General features: G+C 36.2%; 1 pseudogene; it reads right to left on the reverse strand.

Annotated features, from left to right (window-relative positions):
• Positions 1-13,659: 13,659 nt before the first annotated feature.
• On the reverse strand, positions 13,660-19,745 carry LOC140506937 (ubiquinol-cytochrome c reductase complex assembly factor 2-like; annotated as a pseudogene).
• Between the last annotated feature and the right edge of the window lie 2,551 nt (positions 19,746-22,296).

Consider the following 22,296-nt stretch of genomic DNA (forward strand, 5'->3'; position numbering starts at 1 on the left):
AAAACTGAACATGTACTAGGGCATGAACACCTCACAATCCAGTGCAGAAAGGCAGAGATAGTCAATGCATCTTTCTCAGATCACAATTCAATAGAAATTATATGTATTAAAAGGCCAAAGAAAGATAGACGAAAAATTAAATGGAAACTATATAATCTAATCCTGAAGGAGTGGGTTAAACAACAAATCAGAAAAAATCAACAACTTTATTCAAGAGAATTGCAACAATGAAACAACCTATAAAATCTTATGAGACACTGAAAAAGCAGTTTTTAGGGGAGGATGTATATGTTTGAATGGTTACATAAATAAAATAAAGAAAGAATAGATCAATAAATTATGCATGCAGCAGAAAAAGCTCAAAAAAGAACAAACAAAAAATCTCCAAGGAAATGCTAAATTAGAAATACTGAAAACCAAAGGAGAGGGTAATAAAATTGAAATTAAGAAAACTATTGAACTAATAAATAAAACAAAGAGTTGGTTTAATGTAAAAATAAAAAATGATAAACGTTTGATCAATTTTATTTAAAAAAAGAAAGAATAAAAACGAATTATCAGTATCAAAATTAAAAGTGGTGAATTCACGTCCGATGAAGAGGGAATTAAAACAATAATTAGAAATTACTTTGCCCAACTTTATGCCAAAATTTATAAATTCGACAATCTAAATGAGATGGTTGATTATTTAAAAAATGTATAAATTGTTCAGATTATCAGAAGAGGAAGATAAATACTAAAACTCATCTCAGAAAAAGATATGGAAGAAGCCATCAATGAACTCCCTAGGAAAAAGTCTCCAAGGTTGGATGGATTTACAAGTGAATTTTAGTAAACATTTAAAGAATAGTTAATTCCAGTAATGCATAGACTATTTGGGAAATTAGCAAGAAGGAGTTATCCCAAATTGTTTTTATGATACAAATATGTTTTTGATACCTAAACCAGGAAGAGCCAAAACAGAGAAAGAAAATTATAGACCAATTTCTGCAATGAATATTGATGCAAAAATTTTAAATAAGATTTTAGCAAAAATAACACATCAAGTTATCACAAGAATAATACATTATGATCAGAATAGGATTCCTACTAGTCATGCAAGTTTGGTTCTATATTAGGAAAACTATTAGCATTATTGATCATATCAACAATAAACCTAACAGAAACCACATGATTATCTCAATAGATGCTGAAAATGCTTTTGACAAAATACAACACCCATTTCTATTAAAAACACCGCAGAGCATAGGAATAAATGGGACTTTCCATAAATTAATAAGTGGTATCTTCCTAACACCTTCAGCAAGCGTTACATGGAATGGAGATAAGCTAGATGCATTACCAATAAGAGCAGGGGTGAAACAAGAATGTCCATTATCAAAACCATTATTCAATTTGGAATTAGAAATATTAGCTGTAGCAATAAAAGAAGAAAAAAATTGAAGGAGTTAGAATAGGCAAAGAAGAAACTAAGTTATCACTCTTTGCAGATATCATGACAGACTTATAGAATCCCATAGATTCAAGTAAAAAACGACTTGAAGTAATAAACAACTTTGGCAAAGTTGTAGGTTTCAAAATGAATGCACGCAAATCTTCTGCATTTCTATATATTACCAACAAAGCCAACAGCAAGAGATAGAAAGAGAAATCCTATTTAAAGCTAGGTTAGACACTGTAAAATATTTGGGATTCTACCTGCCAAAACAAACCCAGCGACTATGTGAACAGAAGTACAAGATACTTTTCCCAAAATAAAGTCAAATCTAAGTAAGTGGAAAAGCATTTGTTGCTACCAGATTGACCAAGCCAATATAATAAAAATGACAATTCTACCTCAATTTATTTATTTATTCACTGCCACACCAATCCAATTACCAGATAATTATGGTATAAAACTAGAAAAATAATGTAAAAATTCATCTGGAAAAACGAAAGTCCAGAATATCAAGGGAACTAACGAATAGAAATGCTAAGAGAAGGTAGCCTAGCTCTAGTAGATCTCAAATTGCCAGGCCTAGACACCTGTGGGCTACCCGAGTCTTCTTACCTCACCTCCTGAGGTCTTCGGCTGGCCAAACCGGATGCTCGTATGAGAGAAAGGACGTTCCAGAGCTGAACAAGGGTTGAGCTTTATTTCAGGGTCTAGTTACAAGTGCAGGGGAATTCTTCCTTAGGAGGGAGCGAAGAATCTCCCAAGGAGGCAAAGCTCTTACAATAAGAGATTGGAAGTAGAAGTAGAAGTGGGGAGAGAGGGGGAGGGGAGAGAGGAGAGAGGAAAAGCGGAGCCTTGTTGTCCTCACACGTGGCCCCTCCGCCCAAGAGAACTTTCAGGCTTTCCTGATCCTACTTAAGCTCTCCAGCCGCATAGTTTGCATCTGAATACCGTGCCTGTTAGCTGTGCCCAGATCCGGGACAATCTCGAGGGCGGGCAGAGCTCTCTCCCATCACGTCTCTCACGGGAAGAGGCGGAAATACACGAGATAGCTCGGTTCACCTCGATTCCCAGTCGTTTCCTGGGGGGGCCTAGTGAGAACTCTAAGATTTAGAAGTTCCCACCTTTACCCGCCCGAGACTGTCCACATGGAATTGAGCTTCCATCCCCAGCATCAAATCGTATCAAAAAGCACCAATTATCAAAAGCACCTGGTACTGGTTAAGAAACAGAATGGTAGACCAGTGCAATAGGTTAGGTCCTCTAGACACAGTAGTAAATGAATAAAGCAACCTAAACAGTAGTTTGATAAACCCAAGCACCTCAGCTTCTGGGATAAGAACTCACTGTTTCATAAATATAACTGGGAAAACTCAATAACAGTGTGATGAAAACTGTAGAGAGAGCAATGTCTGACACCTTGAACTAGAGTAAAGTCCAAATGTGTACACAATCTAGCTACAAAGACTGATAATGTAAACAAACTAGAGGAACAAGGAATCATTTATTTATCAGATTTATGTAGAATGGCAGAAGTTATGATTAAACAAGAGAGTATATTATGAAAGGCAAAATGGATAATTTTAAATACACTAAATTTAAAAGTTTTTGTACAAGGCCAATGCAAACCGACTTTAGGAGGGAAGCAGAAACCTGGGAAAGAATGTTTACAATTGGTGTCTGTAATCAAGGCCTCATTTCTAAAATATACAGAGAACTGAGTCAAATTTATAAGAATACAAGTCATTCCACAATCGATAAATGGTCAAAGGATATGAACAGACAGTTTTCAGAAGAAGAATTTAATGCCATCTGTAATCAAATGAAAAATGCTCTAAATAACTATTTATTAGAGAGATATAAATCAAAACATCTCTGAGGTATCACATCACAACTACCTAATTGGCTAACATGGCAACAGAGAAAGGTGATAAATATTGTAGAAGATGTGGGAGAGTTGGAACCCTAACTCATTGTTAATGAAGTTGTGAACTGATCAAACATTCTGGAGAGCATTTTAGAACTATGTCCAAAGGGTTATAAAAATATGCATCGTATTTTACCCAGCAATACAGCTTCAAGGGTTGTATGCCAAAGAGACCATAAAAACGGAAAAAAAGACCCACATGTACAAAATATTTATAACAGTTTTCTTTGTGGTGGACAAGAATTTGAAATCAAGGGGTTGCCCATCAATTGGGAAATGGCTGAAGAAGATATATAAGGCTTATACGATTTGATGAAGTGAAGTTAGCAGAACAAGAAGAACATTATGTACAGTAATATCCCCAATGTTAAAGTTTACAAGCATACTCATGCTGGCTGCTAAAAGTGGGATTCAACATTAAAAGAGGAAAAGTAGGAACTGGGAAAATTTTGCTTTATTTTTGTAACCATTAATTTCATCTTGTGATATTATAGAGCAAATGTTTACTATTTTTATTTTCTTTTTAAATCGGAAATGAAACAACTGACTTTTTACACGAACCTTTTATTAAATACCCATTGGACTAGTTTACACAATCCTAAGCGAATACTCAAATTCACATCTAGGCTAGACCTTCCTTACAGATATATTTTTTTCTTAATGAGTGCTCTCTATAACTACCCACCATGCTCAGCTCCTTCCATCCCAACCCACAACCTTACTTCTTGAGAAGAACAGAATGAAAACTATGTAAAACATTTTTTTTTTAATTCTATGGTCCTCCCTTTCCGGGTTTGTGTGCCCATGTGTGTATGTCTATTTTTTTGAATGGTATCTAGGACTTTTTTTAGTGTAATATATTGAAATTTAATTATATTCCTTCCTACTATATTCCTCTATGTGGCAACAAGCATCCTGACATATTCAGGACTACCTGTGATAAGTTCTTCGATCCCTTTTTTTAAGAAGAAAACAACTTTAATTTGTCAGTAATCTTCTATAATCACATATGCGGACAGAGAAAATGCAAGCAGAGAAATAAAGACCAACAGACATGGCTTCTAACTGTCTGACTGCAAGCAATACATATATCACAAATCAATAGACAGATGAAGCTGTCTGACAACTATATACATGTATAGTTAGTAGAGAGACAGAAGCATCAACATCTGCGTTTTCAAAGCCATGGAAAAAGAAAGCCCCTTAACGGCTACCCAGAGATTCACCTAGCACATGAACGTTATTCCAAACCCCCAAAGCCAAACCTCATCTGAGAGTATACATTTACTGTTTAGAGGTGGAGGGCAACACAACGTAGAGACTCAGTGCCTCATTAATTAACAAAAAGTGTGGGTCTTCATGTAAAACAAATCTCCTCTTATCAAGTTTCACTCAATGAGCTCACCTGAGGCCCCAGGACAGCATGCACCCATTGGATCCGTCTGTCCTCCCTTCTATCATCCCCATTTCTTCCATCTTCCTCCCATCTAAGGTTCTGTAGGGAAAAATAGATATTTATTTCTCATTGCCTGAACGTCTTATTTCCCAGTGGCATGCAAAAATAGTTTTTAACATTCACTTTTAAATCTTTGAGTTCCATATTCTATCCCTTCCTTCCTCCTCACCCCACCTCATTGAGAAAGCAAGCATTTCCATTTGGGTCATAAATGTTTAGCTGTGCAAAACACTTCCATAAGAGTTTTGATAAAAAAAGACTAAACACATTTCCCTCTGTCCTGTCCTGCCCTCCACTTATTCCATTCTGTCCCTTGACCTCCCCCCCAGAAGAGTGTTTGCTTTTAGTTATCCCTTTCCCTATTTTGCTTCTATTTTTCCTTGTATTATCATCCCACTTCTATTCCCTTCCCCCATTCCTTCCTGCAGGGTAAAATAGATTTCTACACCCATTTCAGTGTGTGGTATTCCCTCTTTAAGACAAATCCCATAAGAGTAAATTTCACTTATTCTCTTTCATCTCCCAACTCTACGATTCCATTATAAAAACCCTTTTTTGTATTGTTTATGTGAGATGATTTGCTATATGTTACCTCGCCCTTTCTCTTACACTTGGTATATTCCACTCAAAAGTAAATTTGATTCTTAGGTATTCTCCCTTCATATTCAGTTCAACCTCTGCCTTCTATGCATATAAGTAGATAGATAGATATAGACAGAAAGATATAGATATATAAAGATATCTATAAATATAAAGATATCTAAATCTTTGTCTATATCTACATCTATATCTATATCTATCTAACCACCTATCTATCTATCTACCCATGTGGATATAGATATAAAGACATACATGTGGGTATATATGTATGTGTGCATATATACACATATATGCATATTCACATATATTCATATATATACATACACACATATACATATGTGTATATATGCATGTGTGTATATATGTGTGTGCACATATATATGTATGTATGTGTGTGTGTGTGTGTGTAAGCCACAGCTAAGTATCACAGTGGGAAAAGTGGTGTTCTGAGAGTCAGGAAGACTTAAATAAAATCTGGACACAGATATTTGGTATGTGTACAAAAATCACTTGTTCTCTGTTTCTGTTTTCCATCTGAAAACTGGCATTAGCAAGAGTAGTTAACACTTATCTCTATATCTTTATATATGCATATATACAAATATATGTGTAAATGTGTATTTATATACATATATATGAATATGTACATATACACACATATGAGTATAGGTGTATGTATTCACACATATATGTGTATATACACACAAATACCTCCATGCACATATACATGCACTCATATAGTGCACATATACATGCTTATCTGTAGAAACTTACATATGCATCAATACCCATACATACATACATATGTCAAAACATATCTACACCTATATCTACATATAATACATGAACATACATACACAAATATATAATCTTCGCATTATCCACACATAAACATCACATACACACATATGCACATACACACATATATGCATATACACAACTACATGTTTGTATATGCATATGTGTGTTTGTGTGTATGTACATACACATATAAACATATATATGTACACATACTTGTATATACATATATGCACACATACATGAGCAGATACATATATATTTATATACATACATACATACATTCCCTGCCACTGTGTTAATACTGAAAAAGCTCTCATGAGTTACAAATATGATCTTACCATGTAGAAACAAACAGTTCAACTTTAATAAGTTCTTAAGACTTCTCCTTGTTTTTCTTTTCATGATTCTTTTGATTCTTGTATTAAAAGTCAAATTATCTATTCTCCTTTGGTCTTCTCAACAAAAATGTTTATAAATCCTCTATTTCACTGAAATTCTTTTTCCTCTTTTATTAGTACAGTGCTTTTCGGGCTGGGGGAATCTTGGTTTTAATTCTCCTTTGACCTCTGAAATATCATAGTCCAAGCCCTTTGATGGCATAGTGTGGAAATCACTAAATCTTGTCTTGTCTTGACACAATACTTGAATTTCTTCCTGGCTGATTGTTATTTTTTCTCCTTACATAGGAACTCTGGAATTTGGCTACAATACTGCTAGGAGTTTTCCTTTTGGCATCTCTTTCAGGAGATGATTGGTGAATTTCTTCCATTTGCATTTTATCCTCTGGTTCTGGAATAGCAGGGCAATTTTCCTAGAAAATTTCTTGGAAGATGACGTTTAGGCTCTTTTTTAGATCATAGTTTTCAGGTAGACCAATAATTTTTGAATGATCTCTCCTGGATATATTTTCTAGGTCAGCGGTTTTTCCAATGAGATATTTCACAGTCTTCTCCTTTTTTTTTCATTTAATGAATTCATTCAATCAATTTTTTGATTTCACATAAAGTCATCAGCTTCCATCTCCTTCATTCTAAATTTTAAAGAACTATTTTCTTCAGTAAACTTTAGATCTCCTTTTTAATTTGGGCAAATGTTTTTCTTAAAGTATTCTTCTCCTTATTGACTTTTTGCATCTCTTTAGCATTTGGATTAGTTTATTTTTAAAGGTTTTATTTTCTTCAGCATTCTTTTGGATGTCCTTTAACCAAGCTGTTGACCCATTTCTCATGATTTTCTTCATCACTCTCATTTCTCTTCCCAATTTTTCCTTCACTTCTCTTAATGATTTTCAAAATCCTTTTTGAGCACTTCCATGGCCTGAGTCTATTTTGTTTTTGTTTTTGTTTTTTGAGGCTTTGAGTATAGGATCCTTTGTCCTGCTGCCTTCCTCCAGTTATATGCTTTGATCTTCCTCTGGTTGTACGCTTTGATCTTCCTTATCCAAACCAATGGAAGAAAGTAATCTTCTATGCCATTTTGTTTCCCCTTTTTGGGCATTTCCCCAGGCAATTAGTTGACTTTTGAGTTTTTTGTTAAGGTCTTGATATCCTACCCCAGGTTCCAGAAGTTTTGTGCAGCTGCTCTCTGAAATATCTCTAGGGACTTGCAAATTCTCAGTTCCTTTAAAGTGGAATAATCAAAGGAGACCTGTTTCCTCCTCTCCTGGTCTGCACACTGCTCTGTGATGAACCAGAAGCATTCTTTTCGGTACTGGAACTGTGAGTAGGATTCACCCTCAACAGTAGCCATCAGCTCTGACACACCATTACTCCTCCTTATCCCAGGACCTCCAGTCAAGACTGAGACTCAGATAAGCCTCTTGATCGCCCCACAATCAGTAGACTGAGAGTTTCAGATAAGGCAGTAGCTGCTGTTGCCATGGGGCAGGGGCTGGGCAGAACCATGTTCACCTCTCTCTTTGGTGAAAGAGCTTTCTCACTGACCTTTGGAGCTATTGTTGATGTATGTGGTTTCAGAACTCTGGACACTTGGACAGCTCCCTATGATTCCATGTGGCGAAGCTTGCTCCTGTCCCCTCTGGGCTGGTGCAGGTCATGTGAGGCTGTGCTGTGATCTGAGCTTAGTGCAATAGAACCTTCCTGTTTGCCTTCCAGGTTGTCATTGGCTAGAAATCTGTTTCATTCTGTCATTTTCCAGCTTCTGCTTCTCTAGAACTTATTTAAAGTAAGTTTACAGGTGTTTTAAGGGATGTAGGGATAGAGCTCGAGCCAGTCCATGCTTCTACTCCTTGTTCTTAAATTTCATATATGTATGTGTGTGTATGTCTGAATGTATGTATGTATATATTACAAAGGAAACAAATATGTATTGAATATATTGAAATACAGTATATCTATATATTTACTTAAAAACATATAATAGACCTTAGGTGAGGAACTTCTGCTCTGTGGGTGCATGGTGGTGAAAATTCACCACTCAAATGTTAGCATGTCATCGTGGTAGATTACTAAGTGGGATAAACCCAAGAATGACTTGATTGTTGTTTAGTAATTTTTCATTTTGTTTAAGCTATGTGAAATGTTTTATAAATATTAAGTCATTTTATCATTCCAATAACTCTAGGGGACTGGTTCTATGATTATCTCCATTTTGTTGTTCTTCAGTTGTTCAGTTGTGCTACTCTTTATGAATCCATGGACAATAGTATATTCAATAACGGGCATGAAGGTTTCTTGGAATAGATACTGTAGTAGTTTGTCATTTCATTTTCCAGTGGATTAAGGAAAACAGAGGCTAAGTGACTTACTCAGTTCATACAGCTAGCAAATGTCTGAGCGCAATTTTCACTTAGGTGCTCTTGACTCCAGGCTCAGTCCTCTTCCAGTTCTACTACTTTAGAGATGAGAAAATTGAGTCAAGCAGAGGTTAAAGTGACTTACCCAGTAAGTATATCCAATATAACCCAAATTACACTTATCTGTGACCAGGTTTTAATTCAGTTCTTCCTTACTCCAAATCAAGTACTTTGTTAATTGTAGCACTTTGCTTCCTCGCAGTAGCTGTTATTGCATCCTAACTTCAATTAATTTGTGAGTCAGAATGAGTCTTAAAGGGCACTCAGCTAAAGTCTCTCATCTCAATGTTTACAATCTGAGCCCTTGGGATAAAAATCAACTTGTCCAGAGTTACCCAGAGAGTGCATTAAAAATTTATTCTAGGATTTTGATTTTTGAATGAAAAGTGTGTTCTTTTCACTACAGCATGCCACCTGTTTAAAGACCATTTTTATCTGGAAGGTCAGAAAAGTTTCATGAATGAAACTGAGTTACTTTCTGAAGGAAAAAGAATTTCAATAGGCAGAGACAAGATATAAGACATTGCATTGTGGCACTAATGTGAGAGGGTATAGGATATGATAAAAGCAGAATTACCATTTTTGTGAATTTTTGCTTTTGTTTGAAACTTGATATATTTATAGTGGAGTAACATGAATAAATGTGGGCTTAAATAAGACTGCCAAAAGCCTTAAATACCCGGTTAAGGAAGTTTTATTAGATTTCATAATGAATATGCTTCAGGAATATTAAGTTTTGGAGACTATATGGAGAATAGATTGGTGAAGGGAGAGAATAGATTTGGAATTCAGTGGGGATGCTATTATAGTAAGAAAGACAAGAAATCATGAGTGCTTGAGTTATAGCATTGATAGATAAAGGTGGAGGGGCAGGGAAGCCTATAAGTGATAATGAGTGTAAACTGGCAGTTGACTTAAGTGTGAGAAAATGGAAGGATGAAGAGTTAGAGATAAATCTGAGAATTTTAGTCTGGGTAACTATGGATGGTATTGTTGTTAGGAAGTTATGAAGAGTCAGATTTGATTGAACAGTTAGGGACGTGCAAGAAAGAGAAAACAAGATTGGTTTTAGAGTCAGAGGACCTTGAATCGAATCCTGACTTCAGGATTTCACCCTTGTGTAAACTTGGAAAAGTCACAAAACTTCACTGTGTCTTGGTTTCTTCAGGATAACAATGAGATGGCAAGCATTGGATGACCTCTAAAGTTTTCTACAACACCAAGTAGATGATACTTCAGGTTTCATTATGCTGTGGTTGGAGGAGGTAGGTATATAAGTAGGTTTCTAAAGCCAGTTTTTAGAAGTGCTATATTGCCCCACTGGAAAGAAGATGACATCAGTTAAACATGTATCTTTTACATTGTTATGGATTTCATGAAAGAAAAATTGTAGTGTCCTGAACCTCAAAGTAAATTAGGACAATTAAGTCTGGAGAAAAAAAAAAGTATTGAAGAATTTCACCTATTTAGGAACTTCTTAATCACAATCCATAGATAAATAAGTAGTTAAATAGATAAAGAGGTGATAGAGAACTAGAAAAATCAGAGAGAGATGATAGATGATAAATAAACAGAGACATAATATAAGATAAATCAATAGATATCTTTGATAAAGAGCAATGATAGATAATGGAAAAGGAAACAGAACCATGGAAGACAGATATGGAGATGAAAGATAGATGATAAAGAGATGCTAAGTGCAAAGATGGATGAGACCTATGTTAAGAAATTAAGTTTAGATGGATGATAGTTGTATTTCAATGTGAATTATTTTCTTTGTAATCATACACTTTTTATTTTATACATCTACAAAAATAATTCTGAAAAATGTGCCAAACGTTTCAATCACACAAAAAGGTTAAAAGGTCCTTTTCCATGGTGAATGTTTCATTTACTTGTACACTGTAATAGACATATTGAATTAGCCTGATGAAAATCTCATGTGACCATGTCTTTATGTTTTAAATATTGCTTATTCTGATGGCTGCGACCTTGCTCTATTATCATTCTCAAAGAAGTGGAGTAGTATAGAAAAAACTTGCACTTTCGTATTTTTTGGTCCGTCTTACTCTGGTTTGATGGAAGGAATATTGTAACCCTGCCTTCAAAACATAGTCTAATGTATCCATTAGAAGTATAGAAAAAAATAATCAAATCTTTATTAACTCAGGAGAATAGCGGATCAGTTTATTGACATCACTTCCTGACTTCCTGAGTTCAATGAGCAACCAAGGTGTTCTGTAAGTGCACTCTGATTCTTGGCTGGAAAGCCACCATGGGCAAATCAGGCAAAGGAACTTCTCTCTGAAATAACTTATGGAATTTCTTTGAAAATTATCCTTAAGAAATTGTTTTCCTTGAAATGGTTAAGTAAATACAATTTTTGTTAAATGTTGAATGACTTAGAAATGTATCGTCATGTTTCATGTCACTCCTTCTCCCAGCTGAAGGCATTTTCGTGTTCTGACCTTAATTCATGACATGTTTTCCATCCCCATCTCCACCTCCTGGTTAACCTGACTTTCTTCAAGTCCTGGCTGAAGGGCAGACTTATACAGGAAGCCTTTCCTAAATATGCTTAATGCTAGTATATTTTAGCCTGTTTTTACTTAAATTTATTGTCTGTTCATGTTTAAATATTGTTTGTGCGTTACTGTTTGCATGCTTTCTCCCACTTTTCACTTGTTAACTCTTTGAAGGCAGGGAGTCTATTTTGCTTTTCTTTGCACCTCAACATTTCATGTCTGAATTTATAGCAAGTGCTTGATTAATGTTTTTTTTTTCTCTGACATAAATTACTAGGAACCTGGGGCGAGACAACAGCTCAGATCATCTTACTAGAAAATGTGATGTTCTTTATTTTTTGAGATAATATTTATTTATTTGTTTTCAGTGTTCTACAAATATTTCATAATATCTTAGATATTTTCCTCTCTCTCCCCACTCCCTCCCAGAGGTAGCATACACTCTTGTAGAGGTTCTACACATAAATTCCTATTAAATACATTTTCACCTTACTCACGTTGCATAAAGTAAAATGAATGAAAGAAACCGTAAAACAAAGCAAAACATAATACAAAAAAAAAAATGATTTTCTTCATTCTGGGGATCCAATTCCATAGTTCTTTCTCTGAATATGAAAGGCGTTCTGCCTCAAGAGTTCATTGGAAATTTTTTAGGTCTTTGCATTGCTGTGAAGGACTAAGTTTACCAGAAAAACTCCTTGCACACTATGGGCTTTGCTGTGTACAAAGTTCTCCTGGTTATGCTCCTTTCCCTCAACATCAGTTCACAAAAGTCTTTCTAAGTCTCCCTGAAGTCTTCCTATTCATCTTTTCTTATAAGACACTTAGTATTCCATTACATTCATACATCATGATTTGTGCAGCCATTCCCCAATTTATGGGCATTCCCTTGATTTCCAGTTTTTGGCCACTACCAAGAGAGCTTATATAAATACTTTTGTACATGTAAGACCCTCTCATATTTTTATGATCTCTTTCAGATACAGCCCTAGAAGAGAAAATTCTGGGTCAGAAGGTGTGTACAATTTTGTAGCCAGTTTTCCCAGCAATTTTTGTCGAACCGTGAGTCCTTATACCAGAAGCTAGGATCCATGGGATTATCAAACAATGAATTGCTATCATCATTAACTACTGTGTCTTGGGTACCTAACCTATTACACTGGTCGTCGCTTCTGTTACTTCTCCTGTACCAAGTGGTTTTGATAATTGCTACTTTATAATACAATTGGAGATCTGGTAGAGCTAGGCCACCTTCCCTAGCATTTCTTTTCATTAGTTCCTTTAACATTCTGGACCTTTTATTCTTCCGGATGAATTTTGATATTATTTTATCAAGATCTGGAAAATAATTATCTGAGATGTTAATTGGTATGGCACCATATAATTAAATTTATTTAGGTAGAATTGTCATTTTTATTATATTGACTCGGCCCACCCACAAACAACTGACGCTTTTACTCTTACTTAGATTTGACTTTATTTGTGTGAAAATTGTTTTGTACTTGTCTTCATATAGTCCCTGGGTTTGTTTTGAAAGGTAGACTCCCAAATTATTTAACGTGCCTACCATATCTTTAAATGGAATTTCTCTTTCTATCTCGTACTTTTGGACTTTATTAGTAATACATAGAAATGCAGAAGATTTGTGTGGGTTTATTTTGTAACCTGCAACTTGGACAAGGTTGTATATTATTTCAAGGAGCTTTTTCACTTGATTCTTTGATATTGTCTAAGTATATCATCATATCATCTGATATGATATGATAGAGTAATAACTTAGTTTCTTTACCTATTCAGATTCCTTCAATTTATTTTTCCTCTGTTACTGCTACAGCTAACATTTCTAGTACCATACTGAATAACACTGGTGGTAACGAACATCCTTTTTTCACCCCTCATTTTATTATCCCCATTGCATATAATGCTTGCTGAAGATTTTAGATAGATATTGCTTACTATTTTCTGGAAAATTCCATTTATTTCTGTGTTCTCCAGTGTTTTCAATAGGAGTGGGTGTTATATTTGTCAAAATCTTTTTCTGCATCTATTGAGATAATGAGGTGGTTTCTGTTAGGTTTTTATTTTATTTTACTTTATTTTTTATGTTCCACGATATGACCTTCTGCCACAGAACACTCTGCGCACTATTATTCCAGATTTCCTCTTGGATACCTTTTTCATCTGTTCACTGGGATCTAGTTATGCAGAGGCAATAAATACTTTAGAGTATAAATATTTTTGTTAAGGATCAAGGCAGATATTTATTTATGTAATTTTTCAACATTCATTTCCACAAAATTTTGAGTTCCAAATTTTCTCCCCATCTCTCTCCTCTCCCCACCTCAAAACATTCTAATTACCCCTATCACCAATCTGCCTTCCCTTCTAATATCCCTCCCTTCCCTTATTCCCTTCATCTCTTTTGTCCTGTAGGGCAGGATAAATTTCTATACACCATTACCTGTATTTCTCATTTCCTAGTAAGAACAATACTCAATAGCTGTTCCTAAAACTTTTGAGTTCCAACTTCTCTTCCTCCCTCCCTCCCTACCCATCCCCACTGGGAAGGCAAGCGATTCAATAGAGGTCATATCTGTGTAGTTTTGCAAATGACTTCCATAATAGTCGTGTTGTGTAAGACTAACTATATTTCCCTCTATCTTATTCTGCCCTCCATTTCTTCTACTCTCTCTTTTGACCTTGTCCCTCCCCAAGAATGTTGACTTCTAATTGCTCCCTCCTCCCATTACCCTCCATTCCATCATCCCATCCACCCTGCTTTTCCCCTTCTCCCCCACTTTCCTGCATTGTAAGAAAGGTTTTCATACCAAAATGAGTGTTCATTTTATTCCTTCCTTTAGTCGAATGTGATGAGGGCAAGCTTCATGTTTTTTCTTTTACCTCCCCCTTTTATCCCTCCATTGAAAAGTCTTTTACTTACCTCTTTTATGAGAGATAATTTGCCCCATTGAATTTCTGCCTTTCTCCTCTTAATATATTTCTCTCACCCCGTAATTTCATTTTTTAAGGATATGATCCCTTCCTATTCGACTAATCCTTTCTCTCTCCCTCTATCTCTCTTCCTCTCTCTCTCTCTCTCTCTCTCTCTCTCTCTCTCTCTCTCTCTCTGTGTGTGTGTGTGTGTGTGTGTGTGTATGTGTTTGTATGTGTAATCCGACCAACAACCCAGTTACTGAAAAAAGTTTCAAGAGTTACAAATATTGTCTTTCTATGTAGGAATGTAAACAGTTCAACTTTAGTAAGTCCCTCATGATTTCTCTTTGCTGTTTACTTTTACATGTTTCTCCTGATTCTTGTGTTTCAAAGTCAAACTTTCTTTTCAACCCTGGCTTTTCAATCAAGAATGCTTGGGAGTCCTCTATTTCATTGAAAGATCATTTTTTCCCCGGAAGTATTATTCTCAGTTTTGCTGGGTAGGTGATTCTTGGTTTTAGTCCTAGTTCCTTTGACTTCTAGAATATCATATTCCATGCCCTTATCCCTTAATGTAGAAGCTGCTAGATCTTGTGTTATCCTGATTGTATTTCCACAGTACTTGAATTGTTTCTTTCTAGCTGCTTGCAATATTTTCTCCTTGACCTGGGATCTCTGGAATTTGACCACAGTGTTCCTAGGAGGGTTTTTTTTTTTTTTTTGGATCTCTGTCAGGAGGTGATCGGTGGATTCTTTCAATATTTGTTTTGCCCCCTGGTTCTAGAATATCAGTGTAGTTTTCCTTGATAATTTCATGAAAGATGATGTCTAGGCTCTTTTTTTGATCATGGCTTTCAGGTAGTCCCATAATTTTTAAATTGTCTCTCCTGAATCTGTTTTCCAGGTCAGTTGTTTTTCCAATGAGGTATTTTACATTATCTTCCATTTTTTCATTCCTTTAGTTCTGTTTTGGGATGTCTTGGTTTCTCATAAAGTCATTAGCCTCCATCTGTTCCATTCTAATTTTGAAAGAACTATTTTCTTCAGTGAGCTTTTGAACCTCTTTTTCCATTTGGCTAATTCTGCTTTCTAAAGCATTCTGCTCCTCATTGGCTTTTTGAAAGTCTTTTGCCAATTGATTTAGCCTATTTTTAAAGGTGTTATTTTCTTCAGCATTTTTTGGATCTCCTTTAGCAAGGTGTTGACCTGCTTTTCATGTTTTTTCTTGCATCTCTCTCATTTCTCTTCCCAATTTTTCCTCCGCCTCTCTTACTTGACTTTCAAAACCCTTTTGAGCTCTTCCATGGCCTGAGACCACTAAATATTTATTTTGGATGTTTGGGATACAGAAATCTTGACTTTTATGTCTTTCCCTGATGGTAGGCGTTGTTCTTCCCCATCTGATAGGATGGGCAAAGATATCTGTTCTCCAAAAGAGTAACCTTGTATAGTCTTATTTTTTCCTTTTTTGGGCATTTTCCCAACCAGTTACTTGACTTTTTGGTCCTTTGTCAAGAGTAGGGTATACCCTTGGGATCTGTAAGGTCTCAGTTCCTCCCAAGTGGTACAATCAAGCATGTACACTGCTCTGGGAGCAGAAGGAGATTTTTGTGCCCAGAATCTTAGCAGAGTTTCCTCTTCACAACCACCTGGCCTCCAGTTCTGCCAAGCCAGCACTGGGGGCTGAAGTTCATATGAGCTGCGGGAGCAGGGCTGCCATCCATTGTAAGGTAATGATCAGCTGCCACAGGGCCTCTACACAGGGCTGAGGTAAGAATCAGCTGCTCAGTGCCCCCATGGGTTTTATGATCCAACAGTGGAAGTGGGCTGCTGTAGGGGCTGCTGCAGGAATTGCTGCTGCTTGCTCCATGTGGCCTCTGAGGCCCTGCCTGAGGACGGAGCTATGGGAAGGCCCTTCGCCTTTCTCCCTTCTCGACCAGCTGAAAATATCCTCTCACTGACCTTTGGCACCTGTGGGTTGAGGCATCTGTGAACCGCTGCTACTGCAATTGGAGATTCTGCCCCCGAACCCTGTTCGTGTCCTCCTCCCTAAGCTGCGCCAAGGGGTCAAGGCTGGGCTGGGTTCCACTCCACCTCCCTTGCAACAGACATTTCCCATCTGCCTTTCAGGTCACGCTGGGCTGGAAACCTCCTCCACTTTGTTGTTCCATGGCTTCTGCTGCTCTAGAATTTGTTAAAAGTCTTTCTTTACAGGTATTTTATAGGTTGTGGGGGAGAGCTAGCATTTATGTGTCTTTCTATTCCGCCATCTTGCCTCTGTTCCCCAGTAATTTTTGCTGCTGATAGGATCAATAATGTTTATAGTTTTCCAAGTATTGAACCATCCCTGCATTCCTGCTATAAATCCTACCTGATCAGAATGAATTATTCTAGTGATTCTTTGCTATATTCTTTTTGCTAAAATCTTATTTAAAATTTTTGAATCTATATTCATTAGAGAAATTGGTCTGTAATATTCTTTCTTTGTTTTGGCTCTTCCTGGTTTAGGTATCAAAACCATATTTGTATCATGAAAAGAATTTGGAAGGACTCCTTCCCCAATTTTCCCAAATATTCTAAGTAATATTGGAATTATCTGTTCTTTAAATGTTTGATAGAATTCACTTTTGAATCCATCCAGCCCTGGAGAATTTTTTCCTAGGGATTTCATTGATGGCTTGTTCAATTTCTTTTTCTGAGATGGAGCAATTTGAGTATTCACCTTCCTCTTCCGTTTATCTGGGCAATTTATGTCTTTTAAAATAATCACCCATACAATTTTGATTGTCAATTTTAGGGACATACAGTTGGGTTAAATAATTTCTTAATATTGTTTTAATTTCCTCATCATTGGAGGTGAGTTCAACATTTTCATTTTTGATATTGGTAATTTAATTGTATTCTTTCTTTTTAAAAATCAAATTGATGAAATATTTATCAATTTTATTGGTTTTTCACAAAAGCAACTCATACTTTTATTTATGAGTTCAATAACTGTCTTATTTTCAATTTCATTAATCTCTCCTGTGGTTTTCAGTATTTCAAATTTGGTATTTACTTTGGGATTTTCAATTTGCTCTTTTGCTAGTTTTTTTTTCACCTCCATGCCCAAAATACCTTCGTTTCAATTTACCTTTTTCTTTATTTTATTCATATAGGCATTCAAAGATGTAAAACTCCCCCCTAAAAACTGCTTTTGCAGTACCCCATAAAATTTAGTAGGTTATCTCTTTATTGTCATTGTCTTGAATGAAGTTGTTGACTGTTTCTACAATTTGTTGTTTAGCCCACTGAATCTTTAGGATTAGATTGACTAGTTTCCAATTAATTTTACATTTATTTTTCCATAGCCTTTGATTATATGTAAGTTTTATTGCACCATAATTTGAGAAGCGTTCATTGACTATCTCTGCCATTCTGCACTGGATTGTGAGGTTTTTATGGCCTAATTTGTGGCCAATTTTTGTATATGTGCCATTTATCACTGAGAAAAAGAGGTATCCTTTCTATCCCCATTCAGTTTTCTCAAGATGTCTGTCCTACGTACCTTATCCAGAGTTCTAATTACCTCCTTAATTTATTACTTGTTTAATTTGAGGTTAGATTTATCAAATTCAGAGAGGGGGAGGTTGAGTTCCCCCACTAGTATAGTTTTGCTGTCTATTTCTACCTGTAACTCCCTTAATTTCTCTAAAAATTTGGATACTATATCACTTGGAGCATATATGTTCAGTAATGAAATTGCTTCGTTGTCTATGGTGCTTTTTAGCAGGATATAGTTTCCTACCTTGTGTCTTTTGACTAGTTCTATTTTTTCTTTTGCTTTCTCTGAGATTAGTTTTTCTAAGCCTGCTTTTTTTTTTACATCAGATGAAGCACAATAAATTCTACTCCAGCCTTTTCCAGTTACTCTATGTGTATCTCTCCTTTTCAAATTTGTTTCTTCTAAACAACATACTGTTTGATTATGGATTTTAATCCATTCTGTTTTCTGTCTCCATTTTATGGGAGAGTTCATCCCATTCACATTCACAGTTAAGATTAGGATTTGTGTCTTTCCTTCCATCCCATTTCCCATCCCTTATGCTTTTAGCTCTTCCTTCTGCCTTATCCTTTTCAATAGAGTTTTAATTTTGGACTGCCACTTCCCTCAGTCTTTTCTCCCACCTAACTTTCAGCTCACCTAACTTTTAATCTCCTTTTCTCTTACTACTTTTTCCCTCCATTTTTTCCTCCCCTCCCTTTTCTTTGCCCCCTTCCCTCCTATTACCTATCGAGCTTGTTGTATTTCTATACTTGATCGAGATTTTTGTGCACTTCATGAATCCAATCAGATGATAGTATGTCTCAAGCAACACTTATCTCCCTCAACTCTTTCCCTCTACTGTAGTATATTTTTGTGTCTCTTTCTGTGACGGAATTTATTTTTCTTCTTTCTGCTCCTTTTAACATCTTCCATTACAATCCCTTCGCACCCCTAAATCACATTTGTTATCCTCACATAGTTTAATTTATACCCACACCCTCTATCTATGTATATCCCCTTTCCATTTCATAATAAATATACAATTCTCAAGATTAACAAGTATCATCTTCTCTTATAGGGATGTAAACAACTTTCCCATATTGTATAACAAGCTTTTTCCCCTCTGTTTACCTTTTTGCAACTCCCTTGAGGCCTGCATTTGAACATTAAATTTTCTTTTCAGTTCTGGCCTTTTCATCAGGAAGGTCTGGAAATCCCTTTTTCTTTTCTTTTTTTTTTTTTAGCTGGAAGGAGGGACAGTTTTATTCTTGGCAATATACAAGGCTTCACACTTATGTACACGGGGAGGATAAAGACCTTAGTCTTCTCATCTGGATTCTTGGTGGCGAACTTATCCTGAAGTTTTTTCCATAAGCCTCTATTTAGTTCCTTAAATTCTTCCAAGGTATCTGCAAAAGAGGAAGAAAGGAAGGTAGAAAAGATCCTGTAGCTAGTACAATCCTGCATTCTTCCACTGTCAGTCCACTGAAGCTGGTGTCTCTTGGGCGTGGATATTTGTGTTTGTAGCAGTTTGAATGAAGTCGTGCTAAGCTCTCCTACATCTGGTCACAGGTCTCAGGCTCAGCAATCTGGGTCTTCTCTCCCTCCTGAAAGGTGTGCTCCACCCGCTGCCTCAGGCAAGCTCCCAAGTCTCAGCTGGTTTGGTCTCGTCCAAAGGCCATTCCTCACTGAGCTTGAGAAAACGCAGGTAATGGCTGGCCACCATCTTGGGCCCCTGTGCTCGCTGCCCCTCTGAGTTAAAATCCCTTATTTCATTGAATGCGCACCTCTTTGCTGGAAATATTATGCTCAACCTTGCTGGGTAATTAATCCTTGGTTTTAGTCCCCGCTCTTTGCCTTACAGAATATTGTATTACAATTCCTCCGATCTTTTAATGTAGAAGCTGCAAGGTGTTGTGTAATTCTGACTGTAACTCCTCGATATTTGATTTGTTTATTTCTGGCTGCCTGCAGTATTTTCTCCTTCCCTTGATAGTTCTGGAATTTGGCAAAGATATTCCTTTGTGTTTTTATATTAAGGACCCTTTCAGGAGGTGAATGATGGATTCTTTTGATGATGATTTTTGCCCTTCGGATCTAGGATTTCTGGGTAAGTTTCCTTGATGATTTCTTGAATGTCATTGTCCAGGCTCTTTTTCTCATCATGGCTTTCTGGTACAGCAATTATCCTTACATTTTCTCTCCTGGACCTATTCTCCAGGTCAGATATTTTTCCAATTAGATATTTTACATTTTCTTCTATCTTTTTATTCTTTAGATTCTGTTTGACTGATTATCGATGTCTCATGGATTTGTTAGTTTCTATTTGTCTGATTCTATTTTTTATCAAAATTGTTTTTTTCAGTTAACTTTTGCATCTCCTTTTCCATCTGTCCCCTTGTTCCTTTTAAGGAGTTACTTTTTATCAGTTAGGTTTTGTACTTCCTTTCCCATTTCTCCAATTTTCCTTTTTTATGTGACTGTTCTCTTTAGTGAATTATTTTGTCATATTTTTAAAATTATTGGTCAGTTTTTCTTCTGTTTCTCTAATTTGGGTTTTAAAATCCTTCCAGACCTCTTCCAAGAAGGTTCTTTGTTCTTCCGACACGTTCATATTCCCTTCTGAAATGTCATATGGGAGTACAGTCTCAATGCTCACTTCTTTGGTATTTTTGTTTTGATCTTTGTCCTTATAGAAAGATTCTATGGTCTTTTCTTTTCTGCTTTTCTTTTTACTCATGACAATCACCCTTTCCCTGGCTTTTAAGGTGGATCTCTGCGTTTATGGCACAAGGAACTCTGTCCCACAGTTCCTGTGCCTAAAACTTGAGGCTTTGTGTGTTGTGGCCTCTGCAGGCAGAAATTAAATACTGGACCTTACCTGGTGCTGAGCAAGCTGGTGTTTGAAAGCAGAGGTCAATTAGTTCCTTTTGAGTTTCCCCGAAATTATCCTAGAGGTAGCTTGTTAAGTGTGGGGGAGATGTTGTCTGTAAGCCAGAGGCTCCTCTGCATTGCTAGAGCGTAAGTAAGCTCAGCTTTGTGTGCTAGTGTCTTCCCGATTCTATTGGGGTGCTGAGGAACCCCTGCAGTCGTGGTGTTGGCAGTTGATGGCTTCATCTCCCTGGGTTTCAGGATCTTCACCCAGTTTGTTGAGGTGGAACTGTCTGGGACAGCTCTGTTCATGCACTGGTTGCCTTTGGCCACAGCAAGAGGAACCACCCTTAGTGTCCTTTCCAGCCTCCTGTGCTGAGAGTCTGTTTACCCCTTGTGCTGCTCCCATTGTTCCAGGGTTCTTTCCAGAGAAATAACCTCTGACCTAGTCAAGGTCAACAAGGGGTGGGAGAAAACAGTTACTAATCACTCTGCCATCTTGGCTCCCAGAACCAGAAATCTTAACTGTCTTTAAATATGTGATAATATTCACTTGTAAATCCTTCTCACCCAAGAGATTATTTCCCAAGATGTTCATTGATGCCTCGTTCAATTTCATTTTCTGAGATGGGGTTATTCAAATATTCAACTTTCTCTTCTGTTAATCTGAGCACTTCGTGTTTTTTAAAATAACTATCATTCTCCTTTAGATTTTAGAATTTATTGGCATACAGTTGGTCACAATAATTCCTAATTATTGTATTAATTTCCTCCTCATTGGAGATGAGTTGCCCCTTTTCATTTCTGATATTGCTACTTCGCTTGGGTTCTTTACTTTTTTAATTAAACTGATAAACATTCTATGAAGTTTCTTCTTTTTTTCCTCAGATCAACTCTTAGCTTCATTTGTTATTTCAATTCTTTTCTTTATTTCAATTTTATTAACTTCTCTTTGATTATCAGTATTTCCAACTTGGGGATTTTCTATTTGCTTTTTTTCTAGTTTTTTCAGCTGCCTGACCAATTCATTGATATCCTCTTTCTGTATTTCACTCATGTAGGCATTCAAATACGTAAAATTTTCCCTAAAAACTCCTTTTGCAGTATCACATACGATTTGGTGGGTTGTCTCATTATTGTCAATCTCTTGAATGAAGTTGTTGATTGATTCTATAACTTGTTGTTTAACCCACTCATTTTGGGGGGATTAGATTATTTAGTTTCCAATTATTTTTAGCTTATCTTTTCATAGCTTTTTATTACATTTACTTTTATTGCATTATGATCTGAGAATGATGCATTGACTATCTCTGCCTTTCTGCGCTGGACTGTGAGCTTTTTATTGCCCTAGTATATGATCACTTTTTGTATATGTGCCATGTACTTGTTAGAAAAAGCCTATTCAT

Source organism: Notamacropus eugenii, chromosome 1, assembly GCF_028372415.1.
Source record: "Notamacropus eugenii isolate mMacEug1 chromosome 1, mMacEug1.pri_v2, whole genome shotgun sequence".
Lineage (NCBI taxonomy): Eukaryota > Metazoa > Chordata > Mammalia > Diprotodontia > Macropodidae > Notamacropus > Notamacropus eugenii.